At 39.1% G+C, this 14,626-nt stretch overlaps 1 protein-coding gene across 16 annotated transcripts in view; it reads left to right on the forward strand.

The window, feature by feature from the left end:
• The window catches only part of MIPOL1 (mirror-image polydactyly 1), a 377,605-nt gene that overhangs the window by 27,030 nt on the left and 335,949 nt on the right, over positions 1-14,626 (forward strand). The window contains exons 1-2 of one of the 16 annotated variants that reach the window (XM_074393405.1): positions 1,217-7,680; positions 8,049-8,164. The exons of 13 other annotated variants lie outside the window; for them this stretch is intronic. The gene's annotated coding sequence lies outside the window, so the exon portion shown is untranslated. Of the gene's footprint in view, positions 1-1,216; positions 8,165-14,626 lie in introns of those variants that run through there. 2 more of the 16 variants (XM_074393404.1, XM_074393403.1) reach the window with 2 other exon arrangements.

The following is a 14,626-nucleotide window of genomic DNA, read 5'->3' on the forward strand; positions in this document are numbered from 1 at the left end:
GGAGAGAGAGAGAGAGAGAGAGAGCAAAGGACGAAATGCTATACACTTTTAAACAGCCACATCTCCTCAGGACTCAACTCACTCTCATGAGAACAGCAAATGGGAAGTCTGCTTCCTTTATCTAATCTCATTCCACCAGGACCCTCCTCCAACATTGAGGATTACAATTCCACATAAGATTTTGGTGGGGATACAGAGTGAAACCATATCACATGGCAATTAAATTTGAATATGAGTTTTGGAATAGACATTCAAACCATAGCATTTTACCCCTCACTCCCCAAAACTCATGTTCTTCTCACAAACAGCAGCCCTAAAAGTTGTTCCAGCATAAACTCAAAAGTCCAGACTCCAGAGTCTTATTGAAATCAGATATAAAAAGATAGAAAGAAAGAGAGGCAGAGAAAGAGAGAGAAAGAAAGAAAGGAAGGAAAGAAAGAAAGGGAGGGAGTGAGGGAGGGAGGGAGAAAGAAAGAAGGCAGATATAGGTGAAATGAAATGTTCTATCATTCCAAGGCAGATTCCTCTCCCACTGTGAGTCTGTGAAATAACAAGTTATGTACTTTGAAAGTACAAGTGGCAAAGGCATAGGAGAGACATTATTGTTACAAAACAGAGAAATAGATAAGAAGAAAAGGGTAACTGGTCCCAATTAAGTCGAAAACCTAACAGAGAAAACATCATTACTTTTTTTTTTTTTTTTTTTTTTTGTAATAGGGTCTCGCTCTGTCTCCTAGGTGGCTGGAGTGCAGTGGCACAATCACTGCAGCCTCTACCTCCTGGGCTGAAGTGATCCTTCTACCTCAGCCTCCTGAGTAGCTGGGACTACCCACCATGCCTGGCTAATTGTTTTTTACTTGAAATGAGGTAGCTCTCTATGTTGCCCAGACTGGTTAAAAGTAACCATGCAGCTCCTTCAATTTTTTGCTTAGAAATTTCTTCTGCCAGATATCTTAGTTCATTGAGCTTATTTTGCCTTCCATACAGCCTTTCAGGAATGGACATAATTCAACCAAGTTCTTTTTTTTTTTTTTTTTTTTTTGAGACGGAGTTTCACTCTTGTTACCCAGGCTGGAGTGCAATGGCACGATCTCGGCTCACCGCAGCCTCCGCCTCCTGGGTTCAGGCAATTCTCCTGCCTCAGCCTCCTGAGTAGCTGGGATTACAGGCACGCACCACCATGCCCAGCTAATTTTTTGTATTTTTAGTAGAGACGGGGTTTCACCATGTTGACCAGGATGGTCTCGATCTCTTGACCTCGTGATCCACCCGCCTCGGCCTCCCAAAGTGCTGGGATTACAGGCTTGAGCCACCGCGCCCGGCTCAACCAAGTTCTTTGCAACTTTATAACAAGGATTACCTTTACTCTAGTTTTCAGTAACTTGTTCTCCATTTCTATCTGAGACCTCATCAGAATAGCCTTTACTATCTATATTTCTACCAAGATTCTGATCATGATCTCTTACGTTATTTGTAAGAAGTTTCAGACTTTGCCTACAGCTCATCTTCTGAGACCGCAACAGAATTACCCTAAACTCTCCTTTTACGGCAATCTAAGCTTTTCTAGCCTGTTCCTCCAAATTTTTCCAGTGTCTACCTATTACCTAGTTCCAAAAGTACATTTGGATATTTGTTATATAATGTTTATGGATTTGGTTTTACTATCCTGGTTGCCCTACTCCTTAGTACTGATTTTTTTGGTCTTTATTTGTGCTATTATAACAGAATACCACAGGCTGGGTAATTTATAAAGAAAAGACATTTATTTCTCAGAGTTCTGGAGGCTGGAAAGTTAAGGTACTGACATCTGGTGAGGGTCTTCATCCATGGTAGAAGGCAGAAGGTGGAAAGACAAGCAAGGGTGAAAGTGAGACAGAGAGGGCTGAACTCGTTCTTTTTTTTTTTTTTTTTTTTTTTTTTTTTTTGAGACAGAGTATGGCTCTGTTGTACAGGCTGGAGTGCAGTGGCATGATCTCTACTCACTGCAGCCTCCACCCCTCCTGGGTTCAAGCAATTCTCGTGCCTCAGCCTCCCAAGTAGCTGGGATAACAAGCATGCATTACCACACCTGGCTAGTTTTTGTCTTTTTTGTAGACCCAGAGTTTCACCATGTTGGCCAGGCTGGTCTTGAACTCCTGACCTCAAGAGATCTGCCTGCCTCAGCCCCCCAAAGTTCTGAGATTACAGGCATGAGCCACCATGCCTGGCCTGGTGTTTACTTTGTTTTCTGGTATATATTAATATTTAATATTTTTAAAACATAATATTTTGTTTACAGATTTGGTTCTACTATTCTGGCTGCTCTATGTAGACATATGAGGAGTTTCAAAAACTTTGCTGCCTCGACCACAATCTTTTCAGGATCCTTCTGGGTGTTTCTTACAAAGTTAAATTTACTGAATTTAAAGGGCTGTCTTCTTTGAAGTTATGTACTACTAAAATGTTCTTTATTTTATGAGAGGCTAGTAATTACACATGGTGACTCCTCCTTCTTTTTAAAGTCCTTTCTATATGAAACGAAATAAAAACCTGGCAACAGTTTTACTTTGGAGATTTTACTAGATTGTGAAAGCTAGCATTTTGATGACCATTTATCTCCTTAATTCCCTAAAGCAGGAAAAGTAAGTGACTTCCCAAACATTACAGAGTTAATAAATGGCGGCACCTCTATCCAAACATTTATTTTATGATTCCACATGAATCATTTCTCAACTGGTTATAGGAAGTGACTGAGTGAAAGAGAACTCTGTTTAGAAAGTGTTTTACCAGACAGGTGTGGTGGCTCATGCCTGTAATCCCAGCACTTTGGGAGGCTGAGCTGGAAGGATTGTTTGAACCCAGGAGTTTGAGACCAGCCTGGACAACATTATCAAAAATTTAAAAAATAGCTAAGTGTATTGGTCCACTTTCATGCTCCTGATAAAGACATACCCAAGACTAGGAAATTTACAAAAGAAGGAGGTTTAATATACTCACAGTTTCATGTGGCTGGATGGAGAGGCCTCGCAGTCATGGTGGAAGGTGAAAGACACATTTCACAGGGTGGCAGACAAGAGAAGACAGAGCCAGGTGAAAGGGGTTTTCCTTATAGAATCATCAGATCTTCTGAGACTTATTCACTACCACAAGACTTATTCACTACCATATAATAGTTGTCTCCCACTGGGTCCCTCCTATAACACGAGGGAATTGTGGGAGCTATAATTTAAGATGACATTTGGGTGGGAACACATGCAAACCATATCATTCCACCCCAGCCCCTCCCAAATCTCATGTTCTCACATTTCAAAACCAGTCATATCCTCCCAACATTCCTCCAAAGCCTTAGTTCATTTCATCATTAACCCAAAATCCTAGAGTCCAAAGTCTCAACTGAGACAAGGAGAGTACCTTCTGCCTATGAGCCTGTAAAATCAAAAGCAAGTTATTTATTTTCTAGATACAATGGGGGTATAGGCATTGGGTAAATACAGCTGTTCCAAATGGGAGAAATTGGCCAAAACAAAGGAGCTACAGACCCCATGTAAGCCCAAAATCTAGTGGGGCAGTCAAATATCAAGGCTTCAAAATGATCTCTTTTGATTCCATGTCACACAGCCAGGTCATGCTGATGCAAGAGGTAGATTCCCATAGTCTTGGGCAGCTCTGCCTCTGTGTCCTTGCAGGGTACAGCCTCCCTCCCAGCTGCTTCCACAGGCTGGTGTTGAGTGTCTGCAGCTTTTCCAGGCACACAGTTAAAGCTGTCAGTGCATCTACCCTTCTGGGGTCTGGAGGATGGCGGGCCTCTTCTCACAGCTCCATTAGGTGGTGCCCCAGTAGGGACTTTGTATGGGGGGTCCGACCCCACATTTTCCTTCTGCACGGCCCTTGCAGAATTTCTCCATGAGGGCCCCACCCTGCAGCAAATTGCTGCCTGGACATCTAGGCATTTCCATACATCCTCTGAAATCTAGGCACAGGTTCCCAAATCCTAGTTCTTGACTTCTGTGCACTTGCAGGCTCAACACCATATGGAAGCTACCAAGGCTTGAGACTTGCACCCTCTGAAGCCACAGCCCAAGCTCTATGTTGGCCTCTTTCAGCCATGGCTGGAGTAACTGGGATACAGGGCACCAAGTCCCTATTCTGGGCCTGATCCACTTTTTCCTCATAGGCCTCTGGGCCTGCAATGGGAGCAGCTGCTCTGAAGACCTCTGACATCCTCTGGAGACATTTTCCCTGTTGTTATTTTCCCTGTTGTCTTGGGGATTTATATTTGGCTCTTCATTACCTATGCAAATTTCTGCAGCCTGCTTGAATTTCTCCTCAGAAAATTGGATTTTCTTTAATATTGTGGGATCAGGCTGCAAATTTTCTGAACTTTTATGTTCTGCTTCCCTTGTAAAACTGAATGCCTTTAACAGGACCCAAGTCACCTCTTGAAATTTTTTCCACCAGATAAATAATCTCAAGTTAAAAGTTCCAAAAATTTCTAGTCAGGGGCAAAATGCCTCCAGTCTCTTTGCTAAAACATAGCAAGAGTCACTCTTACTTCATTCCCCAACAAGTTCCTTATCTCCCTCTGAGACCACCTCAGTCTGGACTTTACTGTTCATATTGCTATCAGAATTTTGGGCAAAGCCATTCAACAAGTCTTTAGGAAGTTCCAAACTTTCCCACGCTTTCCTGTCTTCTTCTGAGCCCTGCAGACTGTTCCAACCCCTGCCTGTTACCCAGTTCCAAAGTTGCTTCCACATTTTTGGGCATGTACTGTATTAGTCTGCTTTCATACTGCTAATAAAGACATACCCAAGACTGGGCAGTTTACAGAAGAAAGAGGTTTAATGGACTCACAGTTCCATGTGAATGGAGAGGCCTCACAATCATGGTGGAAGGTGAAAGGCACATCTCACATGGCAGCAGACAAGAGAAGACAGTGAGAGCCAAGCGAAAGGGGTTTCCCCTTATAGGACCATCAGATCTCATGAGACTTATTCACTACCATGAGAATAGTATGGGGGAAACAACCCCATCTATTCAATTATCTCTCACTGGGTCCCTCCCACAGTATGAGGGAATTACAGGAGTTAACAATTCAAGATGGCATTTGGGTGGGGACACAGTGAAACCATATAATTGGGTGTATTGTGTGAATGCTTGTAGTCCCAGTAACTCAGGAGGCTGAGATGGGTGGATTGTTTGAGCCTGGGAGTTCAAAGCTGCAGTAAGCCATGGCTGCACTACTGCACACCAGCCTGGGCAGTGGAGTGAGACCCTATTTCAAAAAGAAAAAAAAGAAGAAAGTGTTTTACATTTCAGCTAACATGCTGATTTGGGACTCCTTTCTGGGTAGTATGAGAAATACTCCTTGGGAGATTGGAGACGGGATTTTTGGCAGCTTTCTGATTGTCAAGAATTCAATGTCCAGTTAATTCTTGACTGTGATGCCTCTTTTGAATTTGTTCTGTAAGAAGCTGAAAATGTCTCTGAATATATGAGGTGCTGTGAGAGCTAGAGAACTCATAAGTCATATCTATTAGTTTTCTACTGCTGCTGTAACAGCTATAACACATCATCACTAATTGGGTGGCTTAAAACAACACAAATTTGGATCAGGCATGGTGGCTTACACCTGTAATCCCAGTACTTTGGGAGGCTGAGGCAGGTGGATCACGACGTCAGGAGTTTAAGACGAGCCTGACCAACATGGTGAAACCTCGTCTCTACTAAAAATACAAAAAATAGCCAGGCATGGTGATGCATGCCTGTAATCCTAGCTACTCAGGAAGTGGAGGCAGGAGAATCAAGTGAACCTGGGAGGCAGAGATTGCAGTGAGCAGAGATCGTGCCACTGCACTCCAGCCTGGGTGACAGAGCGAGACTCCATCTCAAAAAAAACAACAACAACAACAAAAAAAAAAAACCACACACACACACACACACACACACACACACAAATTTATTATCTTATGGTTCTGGAGGTCAGTAATGTGAAATAATTTCCACTGGGCTAAAATAAAGATGGCACTAGGGCTAGGGATTTTTAGCATCTCAAGGGGGAATCTTTCTTGCCTTTTCCTGCTTCTTAGAGACTGCTTGCTGTTCAAATGACATAGTGCATTTCTCCAAATATGTGATCAATTAACACTGTATAGTTTGTTCATGTATTCAATACTTTGAATTTTATTTTGGTGTAGTTAATTATTTAATTTAACCTGCACAGAATCATCTCTTCCCATATTTGGGGTTTGGAAATGGTGGTGCAGCAGAACAGAGACACATCCAAGGTCTAAAACATGAAGTGTGTGGTGTGCGTGATGTGTGTGTGTGTGTGTGTGTGTGTGTGTGTGTGTGTGTGTTTTCAGAAGTGGAAGTTGGGCGAGCTGGAGGTTATTGAGTCTCAGGCGCCACAGAATCACCTGTTGACATTTGTTGTTATAGCAACAAGGAACTGTTTTAGTCAGGATTGAGGGAAGTAGGGTGGCAATCTCTTTAAGTTGTGTTCTAGGATAAGACAGACTGTTATAACTGCAAGATTGCAGTTATAACACCCAAATGGTGGTTTAATACAACACAAGTTTTTCACTCATGTGGAGTTTGGTTTAGAGATTAAATTTCCTTCTATCTTGTGATGCCACCATCACAAGGTTCTCAAGGTTGTTGTGGGATAAGAGAGAGCTAAAAAATCTCATAAAATGCCTTTAACGGTATGTCCTGAAATTGGCTTATATCACATCTGCCCACACTACTTTGGCTGCATATCAAGTGACTGACATATAAACAAGGCTAGGAAATATGTTTTTCCTGCACATTTAACAGGAACTGCTGTGGTTATAATCTAACCAGGATGGAGATTTGGAAAGGGATAGGGTAGAAGAGTAAATGATGGTTAGATATCATCTCTTTTCATTACTCCAGCAGGATTTTTACCCTGCCTTGACAGTACCATTTGGCACTCGCTGCTAGGGCTATTGCTGTGGATTTCTGTACTGGTGTGACAGACAACGATTGACCTAAGGCAACATGGGGGATTTAAGAACCATACACATTTTTCTCTCACCTATTCTTTCAGCATTACCAATGTTTGCCTTTTACCTCAAGTGGCCCCCAGCCCTATTTATTTCAAGACAGTTGGCACAGATTTATTAAAGGTTTTGGTTGATTCCTCAGGTCAGTGACTTCTTTTTTGTCCTCTAGCAGTTCTAGGTTGATTTTGCGGGAAGAGAACCAGCAGCCGTTTGCAGTTCAGTGTCTTAAGGGGAACTGGATGTCTTCCTAACTTTTGATTAGAACTTTTTTAGGACAAAAACTCCAACCTTAACTAAAAAACTATTTAGTTTCTTGTCTTTATAAATAGAACAAACAGTTTATTGCTAATGTCTAGGTATGATGGTAATGACATGATGGCATGATGACCCAAGAATTGCAGAAAACTTTGTATTGGGTTACCTGTGAAATGTGGTTCTTGCTTTGGGAAGCAAATTATCTTTCTTTCAACCACTGATGATATCTTTATTTTCTCTCTTCAGGTCAGGTTAAAGTCTGAAACAATAATTTAAAAATCAACTTATCAAAAGTACTTTGCTTTACATTTTTAGTGTGTAATTAGTGTTGCAAGCCACTGAAAAGAAGAAATACTGAAAACAACTTGTGACCAGGCACAATGGCTCATGCCTGTTACCCCAGCACTTTGGGAGACAGGTAGGAGAATTGCTTGAGGCCAGGAGTTTGAGACCAGCCTTGTCAGCATAGTGAGACCCTGTCTCTAAATAAATAAATATCCATTTGAGTTGCTAAAATAAGCAGGATCCTGTCTCTAAATAAATAAATAAATTCGATTTGGTAAAATAAGTATCCTGACCAATAAATAAAAGTTAATAGATAGAAAATGGTAGTTTCCAAAATAAGTCAACAATGTCATCAAAAATCTTTACAGTGTATAGTTTATTTAAACATACATATACTTTTATATGTACTGTGTAAAACAGGCACTAGAGATATGGATGTGCATTGTTAAATTGATAAATATTATTAAAAGATTAATTTGTGTGTGTATGTGTTTGAGACAGGATCTCACTCTGTTGCCCAGGCTAGACTGCAGTGGTGTGATCTTGGCTCACCATAACCTCCTTCCTGTCTCAAGTGATCCTCTTGCCTCAGACCCCCCAAGTAGCTAAGACTACAGGTATGTACCACCACATTCAGCTAGTATTTGTATTTTTTATTGAGACAAGGTTTTGCCATATTGCCCATGCTGGTCTCAAACTCCTGGACTCAGGCGATCTGTCTGCCTTTGGCCTTCCAGAGGGCTGGTATTACAGGTGTGAGCCACTGTACCCAGCTAAGCCTGTTATTCGTTCTTGCCACTAAGATTAAGCTAACCAAAAAACAAAAAACCCCACAAAAATTCCTTGAAAAAAAAACCAACCAACAAAAAAACCCAGGCCCATTAGTTATATGAATTATCATTACATAGTACCACACCAATTAGATTATTAAATTAAATCAACATGAAGAGAAATATCCTTGAATTCCATATTGAGTTTATGCAGAGATATAAAAATAGATCTATTAAAAGGAAAAATCTGTTACTGTCACCACTGATTATATACCTCTTTATGCTGGTAATTGATTTAGGAGCTTTTATTGAATTAAATTGACATACTTTGTATCATGATTCAAAAATAGAGCTTGAATCAAAGTTTAGTTACATTAAGGATTAAAATATTTTTACATTAAAATGTATATGTTACAAAAAGACTGCATAATCTCATTTATATGTAGAATCTAAAAACATTGAATTCAGAAATAGGAAGATGATGGTTATCAGGGGCTAAAGGTTGGGAATGGTGGTGATTGGGGAGATATTGGTCAAAGGAGACAAAATTTCAGTTAGACAGGAGGAATAAGTTCAAGAGAGCTATTGTAAAACATAGTGTCTACAGTTAATAACAATGTATTCTTGAAAATTGCTAAAAGAGTAGATTTTGTGTTCTCACCACAAAAAAGCATGTGAGATAATACATATATTAATTAGCTTGATGTAGCCATTTCACAATGTATATTTCAAAACGTGCATAAATATGTACAATTTTGACTTGTCAATTCAAATACATAAATATGCATTTAAAAATAGTTATTAAGAGGTGAATTTTGATAATTCTAAATCTGCTCTAACAATATTAAAGTTTTTCACCAAATTTTTAAGATATACAAAGCTGTTTTACTATGTTATTTATTATTAGGAAAAGGTTTTTAAAAAAAGTGTTTAGAAACCCTGCTTGTGCTTTTGTGTATATCTCTAGCTGTTTGTCATTGTGACCAGAGGAACTTTGAAGAGTGTTTTGCAGTGGTACTTGCAGGGTGTTGCTCCAGATCTCGATCTTGTGGAGTAACTTTGTATATTTTGTCATCTTCCTTCAAGGGACAGCGTGAATACTAAGTTTTTCCTTGGAAAAATCAGCTGCCGCTTTTCTTTTTCCTAAGGGAAAATTTTAGAAGATATTGAAGAAATCTCAAGTATTCATAAATATTACTTATCAAATGAAAAATTTTGGTCAGAATCTTGGTTAGGAAAAATGTGGGTAATTACATGTTACAGATGAAAAACTGGCTTTTCTAAAAGTCGGTTTTGTAAGGTTTACTGCAAAATTAATGAAAAGGACTGGCACATAGGCTTTGCAAATGTGAGTCTTATTTCTCCAGTAGGTGGAGCTGTATGCTAACGCTATTGTGCTACTGCATGGCAAACAAGGGAATGCAGCTGAGGAGATAATAATATTACTTAAGTAAACTAATATATAATACAGTTTAATACTTTACATATTCATTGTATAACTATAGGTAAAATATAAATTTATTGCATATCTATCTATATGTTGTTTACCATGCATCTGTGGAGAATATGTACAGTTGATTTGTGGAATTGGTGAGTTTCTATTGGTCTGTCCTTATACTTTCAGTCAGTATTCTAATGACCAAGAAAATATAAAATATTTTATTTTATTATTATTATTATTTTTGAGACAGGCTGTCACTCTGTCACCCACGCTGGAGTGCAGTAGCTGAAGTGATTGTAGCTCACTTTAGCCTCAAATTCCTGGGTTCAAGTGATCTTCCCACCTTAGCCTCTGGAGTAATTAGGACTACAGACACTCACCACCATGCCCAGATAATGTTTTTATTTTTTGTAGAAATGGGTTCTCTCTATGTTTCCCAGGCTGGTCTCAGACTCCTGGCCTTAAGCAAGACTCCTGCGCTAGCCTCCCAAAGTACTAGGATTACAGGCATGAGCCACCATGCCTAGCTAATATTTTAAATATACAGTTGAAATTATTTTAAATGGCTTCCATTCCGTGATTTGCCAAAATAATGGAAGTTCTCCATTCCCACTGGTATAAACATACTGACTAATTCCTGTGGTGCACTTGATACTCAGGCTAATAGATGAATGTCTTGTAGATACTTCTGCTCCTACCAGTTGATTTCTATACTTAGAAAGTATTATCAGGTGTGTTTGTTCTCAAACCTGTTTATACTAATTGTATCTGTGATCATAATTATATAATTTAATTATATTAAAATAAGCTAATGGAAATCACATTATAAAAAGCATTCTCTCTATGAAAACTAAGATGAATGTTTTGGAACAATCAGCAAAGGTAAATCACTAAAAAAAAAATTACTATCAAATGAGATGTGAGTGAGAAAACTGAATAAAAACCCTGGAGTCCGGGAGCAGTGGTTCACACCTGTAATCCTAGCACTTTAAGAGGCTGAGGTGGGAGCGTTGTTTGAGGCTAGCAGTTAAAGAACAGCCTGGGCAACATAGGGAGATCATGTATTTACAAAAAATTTTACAAATTAGCCAGATGTAGTGGTGTGTGCCTGTAGTCTTAGCTACTCAGGAGACTGAGATGGGAGGATCACTTGACTCAGGAGTTTGAGGCTGCAATGAGCTATGACAACACCACTGCACTCCAGCCTGGATTACAGAGCCAAGCACTCTCTCAAAAAAAATTAAAATTAAAATTAAAAAATATTATTATTGTTTGGCATATAAATAATCCTTTACTTCTGTAGTTACCTAATGTATGCTGTTTTATAGTACATAATGATATAAAGATACATTGTGAATACAAATAGTACTTAGAAAATAAAAGTTAAAAGAAGTTGTTAATTAAAGAATTATCACTCAGCTAATAAGTTTCATAGATCAGGGTTTTTAAGGAGTTTTGGTTAAGGTACAGATCAGCTTAACTTTTTCCTTCAGTCTACTCTCTGTCTCTTATTGGTATATTCTTGCTACACGTTTTCAGTTATCTTTTTATAATTTGTCTCACAATATTTTTCCCCAATATTTTATATAAAAGGAGAAACATTCTAGTATCCCAGTGATCACCAGGACTTGAGCCATCCAGTGGGAAAATGGAAATTGCAACTATATCTCTTCACAAATCTAATATCCTCTTACCATTCTGACTGTTCTTTTTCTTCTCCTGTCAACACATACTTGTACCTTTTAATATCCTCTTACCATTCTGACTATTCTTTTTTTTCCTCTTTGAGCAATATTTGTATCTTTTTATAGTATTGATGGAGGCATTTACTTGCATGTATAGTTTTTCTAAGACCAAATTCACTTATTTTTCTCAATTTTTCATAAGTATCATGTCATTTGGGGCCTTTAAATTAGCCTGCTGACATGTTTTCTAATTCTGGAGATGAAGTAAATTAGATTTTCATTTACTTCTGTTAATGAACCTGCAGTCCCATTGCTATGTCATACTGCCATGGCAGAAAGATTAAAATCTGGCCAGTCTAACATGGCCAGATTCTTTAGTGATTAAAATATTCCATAGTCCTTCCTAAGTGAGTATATAAGTCTTCTCCAGTGTAGCTGAGGTTTAGACTGTTTCATCAGCTTAGTGAAGCATCCACTCCATGCATGTATAGCTTCATCTTTCTTTTTTTTTTTCTCTCTCTTTTTTTATTGCATTTTAGGTTTTGGGGTACATGTGAAGAACATGCAAGATTGTTGCATAGGTACACACATGGCAGTGTGGTTTGCTGCCTTCCTTCCCCTCACCTGTATCTGTCATTTCTCCCCATGCTATCTCTTCCCACCTCCCCCCCGTCCCTCCCCCATTTCCCCCCCAACGGACCCCAGTGTGTAGTGCTCCCTTCCCTGTGTCCATGTGTTCTCGTTGTTCAACACCCGCCTATGAGTGAGAACATGCGGTGTTTGATTTTCATTCTCAGCAAACTGACACAAGAGCCTCATCTTTCTAAACGAATGCAAGTCTTGACCAGTCTTCTGGAAGAGAGTACCCTCTAGTGTCACTGTTTGGGGTAACACATGTATTTCATCATAATGAAATGCCACTCAGAGCATCATTTGGACTTGATTCAGTAATTCAGTACTCCCTAAAACTTCCAGTTATTCTTTGATTGTTAGGGCCAGTGTTAACATAGACACCACAAATGTTAGCATCAGTGGCACGAGTGCAATTTAAATATAAATTGGTCCCAAGAAGTAATCAGTTGGCTGTATTTAACTTTCATATTTTTCAAAAAGCTTTTAACTTTTTAAAAAAGTTTGGTCTATATGTGGGGGCTTCAAAATATTCTTGGAAAAATGGAATTAAAAGATAAAAAATACAATCTTTATTTCTCAACGTAAGTGTCTTCAAGTTCAGGACACTTTTGTAGGTGATGATAGCAGCCATTTAGTCTATCCCTAAAGAACTGAGAGTTCTAGGAATTTAACCATGTCAGTGCAATCCTTTTTATATTATTAACTGAAGAAAAATGAATGCCCTTTACATGTTTTTTAAGATTAGGAAACAAAAAGAAGTCAGAAGGAGCCAAATCAGGACTATAAGGTGAATGCTTAATGATTTTCTATCAAAACTCCCCCAAAATTTCCCTTGCTTAATGAGAGGAATGAGCAGGAGCACTGCTATGAGGGAGGAGGCCTCTCTGGTGAAGCTTTCCTAGGCATTTTTCTGCTAAAGCTTTAGCTAACTTTATCAAAACACTTTCATAATAAGCAGATATTATCATTCTTTGGCCTTCTAGAAAGTCAACAATCGAAATTCCTTGAGCATCCAAAAAAACTGTTGCGATGGCCATTGCTCTTGACCGATTCACTTTTGCTTTGACTGGACCACTTTCACTTTTTGGTAGCCATTGCTTTGGTTGGACTTGGTCTTCAGAATCATAATGGGGGAAAACCATGTTCATCTCTGTTACAATCTTCAAAGAAATGCTTCAGGATCTTGATCCTACTTATTTAAAATTTCCATTGAAAGCTCTGCTGTTGTCTGCAGCTGATCTGGGTGCAGTGGTTTTGGCACACATCAAGTAGAAAGTTTGCTTAACTTTATTCTTCAATCAGAATTGTGTAAGCTGATTCAATTGAGATGTCTGTGGTGTTAATTATTGTTTCTGCTGTTAATCATTGGTCCTGTTAGGGCATAGACCCAATTCCCTCATTTTTTTCTTGATAATGGATGTGAACTATCTGCTGCTGTTGGCTTCATGTTCAACATTATCTGATCCCTTCTTCTTTTATTTTCCTCCTCCTCCTCCTTCTTCTTCTTCTTTTTTTTTTTTTTTAATACAGTTGAGGTCTTGCCATGTTCCCCAGACTGGCCTCAAACTCCTGGGCTCAAGCAGTTCACCCACCTCAGCCTTCCAACATGCTGGTATTATAGGCATGAGCCACCATGATCGCCTTAATTTTTTATTTTTAAATTTTTTGGTGGAGATGAGGTCTGGCTGTGCTACCCAGGCAGGTCTTGAACTCCTGGCCTCAAGCAATTCTTCGGTCTCAGCCTCCCAGAGTGCTGGTAATTACAGGCATGAGCCACCACACCTGGCCCTAAACCTTTCATTTAATTCTTGAGAGTTGCTTTGTTAAAGTGTTAGCAAAGTCTAGAATATGGTAGACTTCCATTCTAGTCACTACTCATTTATTGTTCCCTGCAATACTGATATAGGTCTAATGTGGCCCAACTAGCTGAATTTTTAAAGCAGATGTTCCCACACTTTTTTCATAATGCCTTTAGTGTCTTAATATTTTTATGCCGCTTCTGAGCTATTGTTCTCTCTTGTTCTGTACTGATTTTTGCATAGTAATTGCTTTTTATCCCAGTGACTGCTGTAAACCCAGATTTGTAAAGATATGAATTTATTTAATAGAATGTAGTGTGATCTAATGATCTAACAGTGAACCTTCTTAAACTAGTAGTTCACATAGTGTTCAATAGATGTCATTGCTTCTCTTGAAAATTTAAAATATTTAATCCCTCTGCATTTACTGCAGTGTTAGTGCCTTGGCACACAGTTCAGGAATCATAGGTTTGAGGCTATCTTCAAGGAATTACTACTGACTTTGTACATGTGTGTATAGTTAGACTCTAATTGTTATAATAATAGTCCTCTGTTAGAGAACTATTTATTTATCACAGGTAGGATTCATTCTTTGTTGTTGTTGTTGTTGTTGTTGTTGTTGTTGTTGTTGTTGTTTGAGATGGAGTCTCACTCTGTTGCTCAGGCTGGAGTCCAGTGGCACGGTCTCAGCTCATTGCAACCTCCACCTCCTGGGTTCAAGTGATTCTCCTGCCTCAGCCTCCTGAATGGC

Source organism: Saimiri boliviensis, chromosome 2, assembly GCF_048565385.1.
Source record: "Saimiri boliviensis isolate mSaiBol1 chromosome 2, mSaiBol1.pri, whole genome shotgun sequence".
NCBI lineage: Eukaryota > Metazoa > Chordata > Mammalia > Primates > Cebidae > Saimiri > Saimiri boliviensis.